Genomic DNA, 11,989 nt, shown 5'->3' with positions numbered 1-11,989 from the left:
CGCCAACAAGCCAGCGCCCAAAACGCAGGGGACGCCACCGGAACTCACTGGGTCTACTGGGATAACGACCTGCTCTACAGCGAGCAAAGAATCGCCGAGCTGGGGGCCGGTCGAGTTCTGGTGGTACCTCTCCGCTTCAGAGACTTTCTGCTCAACTTAGCCCACGATGTCCCCCTGGCTGGACACCTGGGCCAGGACAAAACGTACAGTCGCCTAGTGACCCACTTTTTCTGGCCAAAAATGAGGAATGACGTCCTGAACCACTGCCGATCTTGCCCCACATGCCAAGCCAGCGGGAAGAGTGGTCGGAAGCTGAAAGCCCCTCTGCAACCCTTCCCTGTGGTCACCACCCCGTTCGAGAGGGTGGGGATAGACATTGTGGGGCCTCTGGACCCCCGCACGGCACAAGGACACAGGTTCATCTTAGTGCTAGTGGACCATGCCACCCGCTACCCCGAGGCGGTGCCCCTACGGACCGTGACAGCTCCGGTGGTTGGCCGGGCCCTAATGGGGATCTTCTCCCGGGTAGGCTTCCCCCGAGAAGTCGTCAGCGACCGAGGCACGAATTTCATATCCAAATACATGAAGTCCCTCTGGCAACAATGCGGGGTCACCTACAGATTCACGACCCCCTATCACCCCCAAGGGAACGGACTAGTGGAGCGTTTTAACCGCACTCTCAAGGGGATGATTGGGGGATTGGAAGAGCCCCTCCGTCGCCAGTGGGATGTACTACTCCCGTGCCTCCTCTTCGCCTACCGGGAAGTTCCCCAGAAGTCCCTCGGTTTTAGCCCTTTCGAACTCCTGTACGGGCACCCTGTGCGAGGGCCCCTCAGCCTAGTCAAGGAAGGTTGGGAGATGGCCCCCCTAACGACCCCTCCAGACGTCTTCAAATACATCCTGGCCCTACGAAACCAGACCCGGCGCTTCAGGGAGATGGCCAAGGCGAACCTCGAGGCCAGCCAGGAGGACATGAAGAGGTGGTATGATCACAATGCCTCCTCCGTTGAATTCGAGCCTGGTCAGCAAGTATGGGTGATGTCCCCCACCGAACCATGTGCCTTGCAAGATAAGTGGACGGGGCCCTTCAAAGTGGTCGAGCGCAAAAGCCCCGTCACTTACCTCATCGACATGGGGTCCTCCCGGAACCCCCTTCGGGTCCTCCACACCAACCGACTCAAACCACACTTTGTGCGCTCAGAACTTAGCCTCCTGATGGCTACGGACAGTGGTGCAGAAGAAGACTCCGAACCCCTCCCGGATCTCCTGAAGACTCAGGAGAATGACGGCTCCGTGGACGGGGTCCGGCTCTCTGACGCCCTCACTTCGGAGCAACGCCAGGACTGCCGGAACCTCCTGCTGCAGTTCGCTGCCCTGTTCTCCCTCACCCCCGGGGTCACCCCTTGGTGTTTGCACGACGTAGACACCGGGGACAATCCCCCTGTCCGACACCGGGCCTACCGCGTACCAGATCGGGTACGGGCCTGCATACAGGAGGAAGTGGCCAAGATGCTCACGATCGGGGTCATCGAGCCCTCGGACAGTCCCTGGGCCAGTCCGGTTGTATTGGTTCCCAAAGCCGCTGCCCCCGGCACCGCACCTGAACTGAGATTCTGCGTCGACTACCGGGGCTTGAACGCTGTCACCCGGACCGACGCTCATCCCATCCCCCGAGCAGACGAGATGATCGACCGGCTGGGGGCCGCCCGCTACCTTAGTATCTTCGACCTAACAGCGGGCTACTGGCAGATCGGCCTCACACCCAGGGCTCAGGAACGGTCAGCCTTCTCTACCCCCGATGGCCACTATCAATTCAAGGTCATGCCCTTTGGCATGAAGAATGCCCCCGCCACGTTTCAACGCCTTGTGAACCAGGTCTTGGCGGGGCTCGAAGAGTTCAGCGCTGCCTACCTGGACGATATCGCTGTATACAGCCGCCACTGGTCCGACCACCTCCGTCACCTCCAAGAGGTCCTACAAGCCCTCCAGCGGGCCGGCCTCACCATTAAGGCCGGCAAGTGCCAAATTGGCCAAGGGTCTGTGACCTACCTTGGGCACCAAGTGGGGAGCGGGCTGGTGGCCCCACTACAACTTAAGATTGCGGCCATCCAGTCCTGGCAGCCCCCCGTCACCCAGACCGAGGTCCGAGCCTTCTTGGGGCTCACCGGCTACTACCGGCGGTTCGTGAAGGACTACGGCAGCATTGTGGGGCCCCTCACGGGTCTCACGTCCAAGAACCAACCGAAGCGGATTAACTGGACTCCTGATTGTCAAGCGGCCTTCGAGAAGCTGAAGGCCGCCCTGTGCACCGCCCCTGTGCTCCAGGCCCCCGATTACAGTCGGGAATTTGTGGTGCAGACCGTCGCCTCCGACCACGGCATCGGAGCCGTCCTCTCTCAGTTGAACCCCGAAGGTCATGACCAGCCGGTGGCCTTCATCAGTTGACGTCTCCTGGCCCGAGAACAGCGTTGGAGCACCATCGAGAGGGAGGCATTTGCAGTAGTGTGGGCCCTCAAAAAGCTCCTACCCTATCTCTTCGGTACCCACTTCCGGGTACAAACCGACCATCGACCCCTGCAATGGCTGATGCAGATGCGGGGGGAGAACCCAAAACTCTTGCGCTGGTCCATTTCCCTGCAGGGAATGGACTTCACCGTGGAGCACCGACCAGGCCAAGACCACGCCAACGCGGATGGCCTGTCCCGCTTTTTCCGCCTCGACGAAGAGAGTCCCCAAGGAGATGGGTGACTCTCCCCGCCTTCAGCTGGGGGGGACGCATGTTGGACAGGCCACACAGATGGCTGGCTCCCTCCCCGCACGACAGGGCCCGAGCTCCGGCCCACCAGGCATACCCCCGCGACAAGCACCTGTACCCCGTCTCCCGATGGATCTTCTGTCCTCGGACCACTACTCATCACGGGGTCCAGCCCCACCGGCTTCCCCGGCCGGGTCAAGCCGCCATCTTGGGCCCTGCACCACGCGGCCGCGTGGCCTCACCCCGACCCTAACCCCGGGCCTGGCCGGCCCCGACATCCCGGCACCACCATCCACCCAGGAGGTGAGCGGACCACTTGGCAGGTCAATGGGAGAACGAGGTGTCAAGGGCTCTCCCCCGCCAGGTGCCAATCGCCCCCAGCTCCCCCAGGCACTGGCTCCACCCCCTGCTGGGTGTCTGGACACCTTCATCCCGGACCCTCCGACCTCCAAGTGCGAGGGTCCGGACATCAAAGGGCACCAGCCCTATAACTGGGGCAGCTCCGGAGCAGGAAGGCAGTTGTATCCTGGAGTCGAGAGACACCGAGTGAACTCAGCCTTGACTGTCTACTGGCGCTGCCGTAGCCCGCTCTTGTGAACCATCGCTCTGCCTGCTGGCGCTGCCGCGGCCTTCTGCAACCTCCATCCTCACCGGGACCTGCTGGCGCTGCCGCGGACCGTACATCGACCATCTTCCTGGGACCTGCTGGCGCTGCCGCGGCCCGTTGTAACGACCATCCTCACCGGGACCTGCTGGCGCTGCCGCGGACCGTACATCGACCATCTTCCTGGGACCTGCTGGCGCTGCCGCGGCCCGTTGTAACGACCATCCTCACCGGGACCTGCTGGCGCTGCCGCGGACCGTACATCGTCCATCTTTCTGGGACCTGCTGGCGCTGCCGCGGCCCGTACCACCTAACCACCAAGCTCGAGGATTGTGAGCTCATCATCTCATCCGAACTACCTGACTGGTAAACAGACTGTCCCGCTACCCCCTTCCCTACCTTGCGAGACTCGAATCGAGGGGACCCCTGAGTCCAGACCTCCTTGTACCATTCACCCGTACCTTAAGAAGTGCTTATAAAGAACACTGAACCTTATCCGTGTGTGGTATCTGTCTGTGGGGGGGAAGTTACTTGTCTGTACGATCGCTGGAGACGGCTCTCCCCGGAGACCTCTCCTCCTGACCCCGGCCGACCCTCCCGGTCCGTCTACCTTTTCTAACAGACGCCATATTGGGGCGCTCGGATGATGTTAAAATCGATTTGTTCCAAATGGTTCCTCCCATATCTCATCGGAAGGACCCCCGTGTGCTGCCCGATGGGCCCCGTCACCAATCGCCTTCCGTCTACAGCATAGACGTCTTCGGGTACCGCTTTGGGAAGAAGCACTAGCCCTAGCCTGCATGCCTCGTTGTGGTCCATAAACATGCCAGTGGCCCCTGAATCCACCATGGCCACAACGGGTATCCACTGGTCATGCACTCCCACATGCACCGTGAGAAACAGGTGTCGTTGTCCCTTAGTGACCGAGTTGGCAAGTGAAGGGATGGATGAGTGACTCCGAGATGCCCCTTCTTTGGTCTGGGAGTCCTCTAGTTTTCCGCCGGTACGTCCACCACGGCTGTTACCGACCGGTTGGCCCAGAACGTGACGTCTTCGGTTTGGCAGGGCATTCACGTACGTAGTGGCCTTTTTTGCCACAATATAGGCACAATCCTTGTTTACGGCGTGACTCTTTCTCCGTGGCTGTGAGGCTCGCTCGTATTGCGCCGATGTCCATGGGTTCTCCCTTGGATGCGGTGGAAGTTTCAGGACTTCCCACTGTCACATAGGATGGAAGGGATTTTCCTTTTCTCCCAAGATCCCCCTTTCTTTCACTTAGCCTATGTTCCAGCCGTAATACCAGGTTGATAAGGCCCTCACATGTCTTGGGTTGAGGGTCAATATGAGCCACGGCGTCCTTGAGCTCATCGCACAGCCCGTGATGGAAGAGCGCCGTCTGTTTAGCAACAGGCCACTTGGTTTCCGCAACCAGCCTTCGGAACGCGTTGAGATACTGCACCAGGTCGTTGGATCCCTGTCTCAACTCAAGCATTTCACGGTCCGCCGTGTACGATTCAGCCCTTCTGTCGAATACCTTAAGGAATTCCTCGCGAAAAGCACCCCAATCACATAAGATGGGGTCGTCCCTGCTCACCAGAGGTACGGGCCATTGTGCCGCGTTTCCAGCCAAATAGGATATAAGGAAAGCCACACGAGCCTGACTCGTGGGGAACGCCCTTGGTTTGCACGATAAATGAAGCGCCACTTGTGTGAGGAATACCTGCACTGTGTTAGGATCCCCACTGTACCTCTCTGGTGTTGCCAAGGGGACGGCTACCGGCATTTCCACTACTACCGCAGGGGTCTGGTTCGTGAGGGAGGTGCTGGGCGTGAGCGGGTCCAATTGGATAGCATCCAGTCTGGCTTTTACATCGGCTGTTTCTTGCCTGGAGGCAGCCAATTCAACTTGCACGGTCGCTAAAGCAGCCAGCACATCATCAAGTGTTGCCATGTCTGTTATCGACCGGGAGACAGTTAGTGTTATTACGGTCGGATATTTTGTAACGCCCTGAACGTCTCAGGATCGTTTAACAGACACGATAATGAGGACGCAACCACTTGTGAAGGGTTAGTTATTTTAATGAAGGCAAAAATAATACAAAGAATAAACAAAGGTTATAGTCACTGGAATCCTCCAGGCTAAGTACGTTACCAGCCCACAGCACGGATGGTCCTAACCGTCCTCTGCATATACGCCGATCCCGGCGTATGCCAACAGAGGGCAGAAAATGAAATGGCCGACAATGCCAATCGGTAGGCTGTGAGGGGCACGAAGAGTGTTGGGGAGAATCGAGGAGTCAGGGAAACACCCAGCCGGGGTCTCTACCTGAAGGGAGCAGCCGCTCAACCTCTTCCTCAGACTGCACCGGGATGCGGAGTCACCTCCTGGTGATGGGTCACCGATACCCCAATCACAAGCAAAGAAGACTGAACCGAGAGCAGCCGCTCGATCGATCCTGTGGACTTCCGAGTCTGTAACGCGGCAAACACCTCCTGGTGTGCGTTACAGCTGGCAGTCCCTGTATCTCTGGTCGGGCTGGGAGTTACGACTCCAACCAGCAAAAGCACCACTGCGCTTTGACTCAGCCGAGTGAAAAAGCGAAGCTCAATGGTTATCCGGTAGAGCTTCCGGGTCCTTCACAGGTGACGATGGGGCAAGACACGGCCCAGGGAGTAACGACTCGACCTACCTCCGTTCTTGCCTTACTGGAGCACCACTCCGGAACACTGCTCTTCACTAAGCAGGTACGTCGGTGTAAACACAATATCCGACAGCGTTGTACCTCCCGGTTCCTCCCTTTATAGGGCGTGTTTTCCTTGAGTTATGTAACAGCTCTCCTGTTTACATAAGGGCGTGTTTTCCTTGAGTTATGTAACAGCTCTCCTGTTTACATAAGGGCGTGTTTTCCTTGAGTTATGTAACAGCTCTCCTGTTTACATAACCTCTCAACCGCTAAGCATCCTGGGAGATGTAGTCCGTTTTCGCTGGTTACCGTTTTCCTCCCCTCGCATGACAGGAATTCTTGACAGTACATCCTCCCTCTCAGCGGCTCCCCACGGGTCCAGCGCTGGCCGGAAAACGCCGATGGAACAAGGAGACCAAGCGCGGAGCATGAACCCCTTCAGCCGGTTCCCATGACTGCTCCTCCGGGCCATAGCCTTTCCACGCAACCAGGTACCACAGCTTCCCCCTGCGCCATTTGGACGCCCGTATGCCCGACACTTCATACTCCACCTCCGACTCCACGCATACCGGCCTAGGTGTCCCAGACGGCTTGGAGGGTGCTGGTTGGAGCAATGATACATGAAAGACAGGGTGTATCCGCAATGACTGGGGCAAGCACACCTTCACGTTCACGGGACCCATACACTTGGTAATTCGATAGGGGCCCATGTACTTGGGATGGAACACACTGTTCTTTCGAAACCTCATGTTTCTTGTGGATATCCAGACGTAGTCTCTAGTGCGGTACAGTGGCCCGGGCCTTCTCATCCTGTCTGCCGCAGCCTTGTATCTTCTCTTGGCCTCTATTAGGACAGCCCTTGAGCGCATCAACGTGTCTTTTATGTGTGCCACCCTGTCCGCTGTGGCGGGAATCCTGTCCTCTCTGAACGGATGTAGAAATGGCAAGAACCTGGGATGTTGGCCATAGTTGCTATAGAACGGAGATGACTGTGTGGAGCTGTGAGTGGCGTTGTTATAGGCTATCTCTGCAACCCATAGCAAGTCGACCCATTCTTCCCTGCCCTGGTCCACAAAACATCGCAGATACTGTTTGAGCGTTTGGTTCAGGCGCTCGGTTTGGCCGTCCGTTTGAGGGTGGTAGCTGGTGGACAGGGCGGTCTTAACATGCAGCGCAGTGCACCAAGTCTTCCAGAATTGCGCAGTAAACTGCGACCCCCGGTCCGACACGATCACCCCAGGTAATCCATGCAGTCGTACCACATTCTTTAGGAGTAGTGACGCCAATTCCCCGGCCGTAGGGACTCTCTTGCAGGGGATGAAGTGCCCCATTTTCGTCAAGTAATCCACCACCACCAGTATTGCCGTCATCCCCTGGTCTACCGGTAGGCCCACCACGAAGTCCAGTGATATGCTATCCCATGGTCTATCCGGGGTCGGAAGTGGATGTAAGAGCCCTTGGGTTCGGCCATGGTCGGCCTTCATGGTAGCACACGTAGGACACTCCTGTCCCCACCTCCTGACATCCACTCTCATGGTTGGCCACCAGAAATGCCGTCCCATGCTAGCCACCGTTTTTTCAAAGCCCAAATGACCTGCGCATGGAGAGTCATGGCACCAGATGAATGCTTGTTTCCTTAGCCTAGGCGTGGGTATCAATAGGCACCTGCCCTTCAGGGGTATCCCGTCCTTCAGCTGCCATTCTCTGTGACTGAGGAGCCACCTCCGCCATGCGAATGACCTGATCCCTCTCTTTATTCCCCTCAGGAAGGTATCCGGTTGGATAACCCCCAATACCATCCTCGGGGAAATGATGGAACGCTCGGTCGCAGGCAATGGTTCCTTAACTGCAGATTGACGGGACAGGGCGTCCGCCTTCGGTTTTCCGTCCCCGGCCGATATGTGATGCGGAAGTTGAACCCCGCAAAGAAGATCATCCACCGCAGCTGCCTGGGAGAAAGGTGTCTTGTGGCCGTCATGAACTGTAGGTTCCGATGGTCCGTGTACACCGATACCACATGTCTTGCCCCCATCAACCAATGCCTCCATTCGGTGAAGGCGTCCTTGATTGCGAGAAGCTCCTTCTCCGCAATATGGTAGTTGCGTTCGGCGTCGTTGAGTTTGCGGGACATGTACGCAACGGGATGAAGCACCCCTGTGTCGTGGTTGCGTTGGGACAAGATAGCCCCCAGCGCCACATCCGATGCGTCCGCTTCCACCACGTAGGGGAGATCCGGATCGGGGTGAGCCAACACCGGCGCCTTACCAAAGGCGCTTTTCAGGGCCTCAAAGGCTTTGTTCGCTTCAGGGGACCAGACAAACTCCTTGGACTTCCTCAGTAGCTGTGTGATTGGGGCCACCAATCCTGAAAATCCATCTATAAACCGCCTGTAAAAGTTGGCGAAGCCAATGAAACTTTGGACGTCCTTCACGCTTTGGGGCACCGGCCATTCTTTCACCGCCTTGATCTTTCGTTCTGCCATCTCCTGTCCCTCTGGACTCAGCATCACTCCGAGGAATTCCACGGATGTGACGTGGAAGTCACACTTGCTGAGTTTACAAAACAGCATGTTTTCCCTCAGCTTTTGGAGCACAGCTTTGACGTGGTGTACGTGCTCCTCCACACTGGACGAATAGATGAGGATGTCGTCGATATATACGACCACGTAGATATCCAACTCCTCTCTGAATACCTCATTCAAAAAGTACTGAAAGGCTGCCGGGGCGTTGCACAGACCAAGCGGCATGACGAGGTACTCAAAAAGGCCGAACCTGGTCTTAAAGGCGGTCTTCCACTCGTCTCCGTCCCTCATGCGCACCAGATGGTATGCCCCTTTCAAATCCAACTTGGTGTAGATACGAGCTTTCTTGACCTGTTCCAGAAGTACACTGATGAGAGGCAAGGGGTACCGATTTTTTATGGTTATCGCATTCAATGCCCTAAAGTCCACACAGGCTCTCAGCTCCCCATTAGCCTTCGGGATGAAGAAGAGTGGCGAGGCGGCCGGAGACTTGGACGGGCGGATGAATCCTAGCTTGAGGAGTTTATCCAGGTACCCCCGGAGATGCACGTTTTCAGGCTCCGTCAGGGCATACAGCCTGCCGCTGGGAACGCTGGCCCCTGGCACCAGGTCGATCTGGCAGTCAAACTGTCTATGTGGTGGTAGCACTTCCGCCTTCACCTCATCAAATACATCCTCAAAACTGTGATAAGCCTGGGGGAGAGCCACATCTTTTTCTGCCGCTGTAGCCACCGTCTGACTCCCGCTCTCATCTGCGTCAAGGGATTCCGTTCTTATTCCACAATGCAGGATGCAATACGGTGACGTCATTTCGATGCGATGTGTTGGCCAATCCACAGAGGGGTTGTGTTTCTGTAGCCACGGCAATCCCAATATGACGCCATATTGGGGCGCTCTGATGATGTTAAAATCGATTTGTTCCAAATGGTTCCTCCCATATCTCATCGGAAGGACCCCCGTGTGCTGCCCGATGGGCCCCGTCACCAATCGCCTTCCGTCTACAGCATAGACGTCTTCGGGTACCGCTTTGGGAAGAAGCACTAGCCCTAGCCTGCATGCCTCGTTGTGGTCCATAAACATGCCAGTGGCCCCTGAATCCACCATGGCCACAACGGGTATCCACTGGTCATGCACTCCCACGTGCACCGTGAGAAACAGGTGTCGTTGTCCCTTAGTGACCGAGTTGGCAAGTGAAGGGATGGATGAGTGACTCCGAGATGCCCCTTCTTTGGTCTGGGAGTCCTCTAGTTTTCCGCCGGTACGTCCACCACGGCTGTTACCGACCGGTTGGCCCGATAACGTGACGTTTTCGGTTTGGCAGGGCATTCACGTACGTAGTGGCCTTTTTTGCCACAATATAGGCACAATCCTTGTTTACGGCGTGACTCTTTCTCCGTGGCTGTGAGGCTCGCTCGTATTGCACCGATGTCCATGGGTTCTCCCTTGGATGCGGTGGAAGTTTCAGGACTTCCCACTGTCACATAGGATGGAAGGGATTTTCCTTTTCTCCCAAGATCCCCCTTTCTTTCACTTAGCCTATGTTCCAGCCGTAATACCAGGTTGATAAGGCCCTCACATGTCTTGGGTTGAGGGTCAATATGAGCCACGGCGTCCTTGAGCTCATCGCACAGCCCGTGATGGAAGAGCGCCGTCTGTTTAGCAACAGGCCACTTGGTTTCCGCAACCAGCCTTCGGAACGCGTTGAGATACTGCACCAGGTCGTTGGATCCCTGTCTCAACTCAAGCATTTCACGGTCCGCCATGTATGAGTCAGCCCTTCTGTCGAATACCTTCAGGAATTCCTCGCGAAAAGCACCCCAATCACATAAGATGGGGTCGTCCCTGCTCACCAGAGGTACGGCCCATTGTGCCGCGTTTCCAGCCAAATAGGATATAAGGAAAGCCACACGAGCCTGACTCGTGGGGAACGCCCTTGGTTTGCATGATAAATGAAGCGCCACTTGTGTGAGGAATACCTGCACTGTGTTAGGATCCCCACTGTACCTCTCTGGTGTTGCCAAGGGGACGGCTACCGGCATTTCCACTACTATCGCAGGGGTCTGGTTCGTGAGGGAGGTGCTGGGCGTGAGCGGGTCCAATTGGATAGCATCCAGTCTGGCTTTTACATCGGCTGTTTCTTGCCTGGAGGCAGCCAATTCAACTTGCATGGTCGCTAAAGCAGCCAGCACATCATCAAGTGTTGCCATGTCTGTTATCGACCGGAAGACAGTTAGTGTTATTACGGTCGGATATTTTGTAACGCCCTGAACGTCTCAGGATCGTTTAACAGACACGATAATGAGGACGCAACCACTTGTGAAGGGTTAGTTATTTTAATGAAGGCAAAAATAATACAAAGAATAAACAAAGGTTATAGTCACTGGAATCCTCCAGGCTAAGTACGTTACCAGCCCACAGCACGGATGGTCCTAACCGTCCTCTGCATATACGCCGATCCCGGCGTATGCCAACAGAGGGCAGAAAATGAAATGGCCGACAATGCCAATCGGTAGGCTGTGAGGGGCACGAAGAGTGTTGGGGAGAATCGAGGAGTCAGGGAAACACCCAGCCGGGGTCTCTACCTGAAGGGAGCAGCCGCTCAACCTCTTCCTCAGACTGCACCGGGACGCGGAGTCACCTCCTGGTGATGCGTCACTGATACCCCAATCACAAGCAAAGAAGACTGAACCGAGAGCAGCCGCTCGATCGATCCTGTGGACTTCCGAGTCTGTAACGCGGCAAACACCTCCTGGTGTGCGTTACAGCTGGCAGTCCCTGTATCTCTGGTCGGGCTGGGAGTTACGACTCCAACCAGCAAAAGCGCCACTGCGCTTTGACTCAGCCGAGTCAAAAAGCGAAGCTCAATGGTTATCCAGTAGAGCTTCCGGGTCCTTCACAGGTGACGATGGGGCAAGACACGGCCCAGGGAGTAACCACTCGACCTACCTCCGTTCTTGCCTTACTGGAGCACCACTCCGGAACACTGCTCTTCACTAAGCAGGTACGTCGGTGTAAACACAATATCCGACAGCGTTGTACCTCCCGGTTCCTCCCTTTATAGGGCGTGTTTTCCTTGAGTTATGTAACAGCTCTCCTGTTTACATAAGGGCGTGTTTTCCTTGAGTTATGTAACAGCTCTCCTGTTTACATAAGGGCGTGTTTTCCTTGAGTTATGTAACAGCTCTCCTGTTTACATAACCTCTCAACCGCTAAGCATCCTGGGAGATGTAGTCCGTTTTCGCTGGTTACCGTTTTCCTCCCCTCGCATGACAGGAATTCTTGACAAGATTACAGTTTTTCAAATGTGGGGTTTGCTGAGTATGCTACCAACATCTTTCTCAGGTCAGGTACCTCTCACAGGCATGCGGGTGCTTCATCCACGAGCTCGTCAGCTCAATGACTCACGGGAGTACTATTGAACAGGA

The sequence above is a fragment of the Triturus cristatus genome, chromosome 10 (assembly GCF_964204655.1).
Source record: "Triturus cristatus chromosome 10, aTriCri1.1, whole genome shotgun sequence".
Taxonomy (NCBI): Eukaryota; Metazoa; Chordata; class Amphibia; order Caudata; family Salamandridae; genus Triturus; species Triturus cristatus.
Note: the sequence above shows the minus strand (reverse complement) of the source record.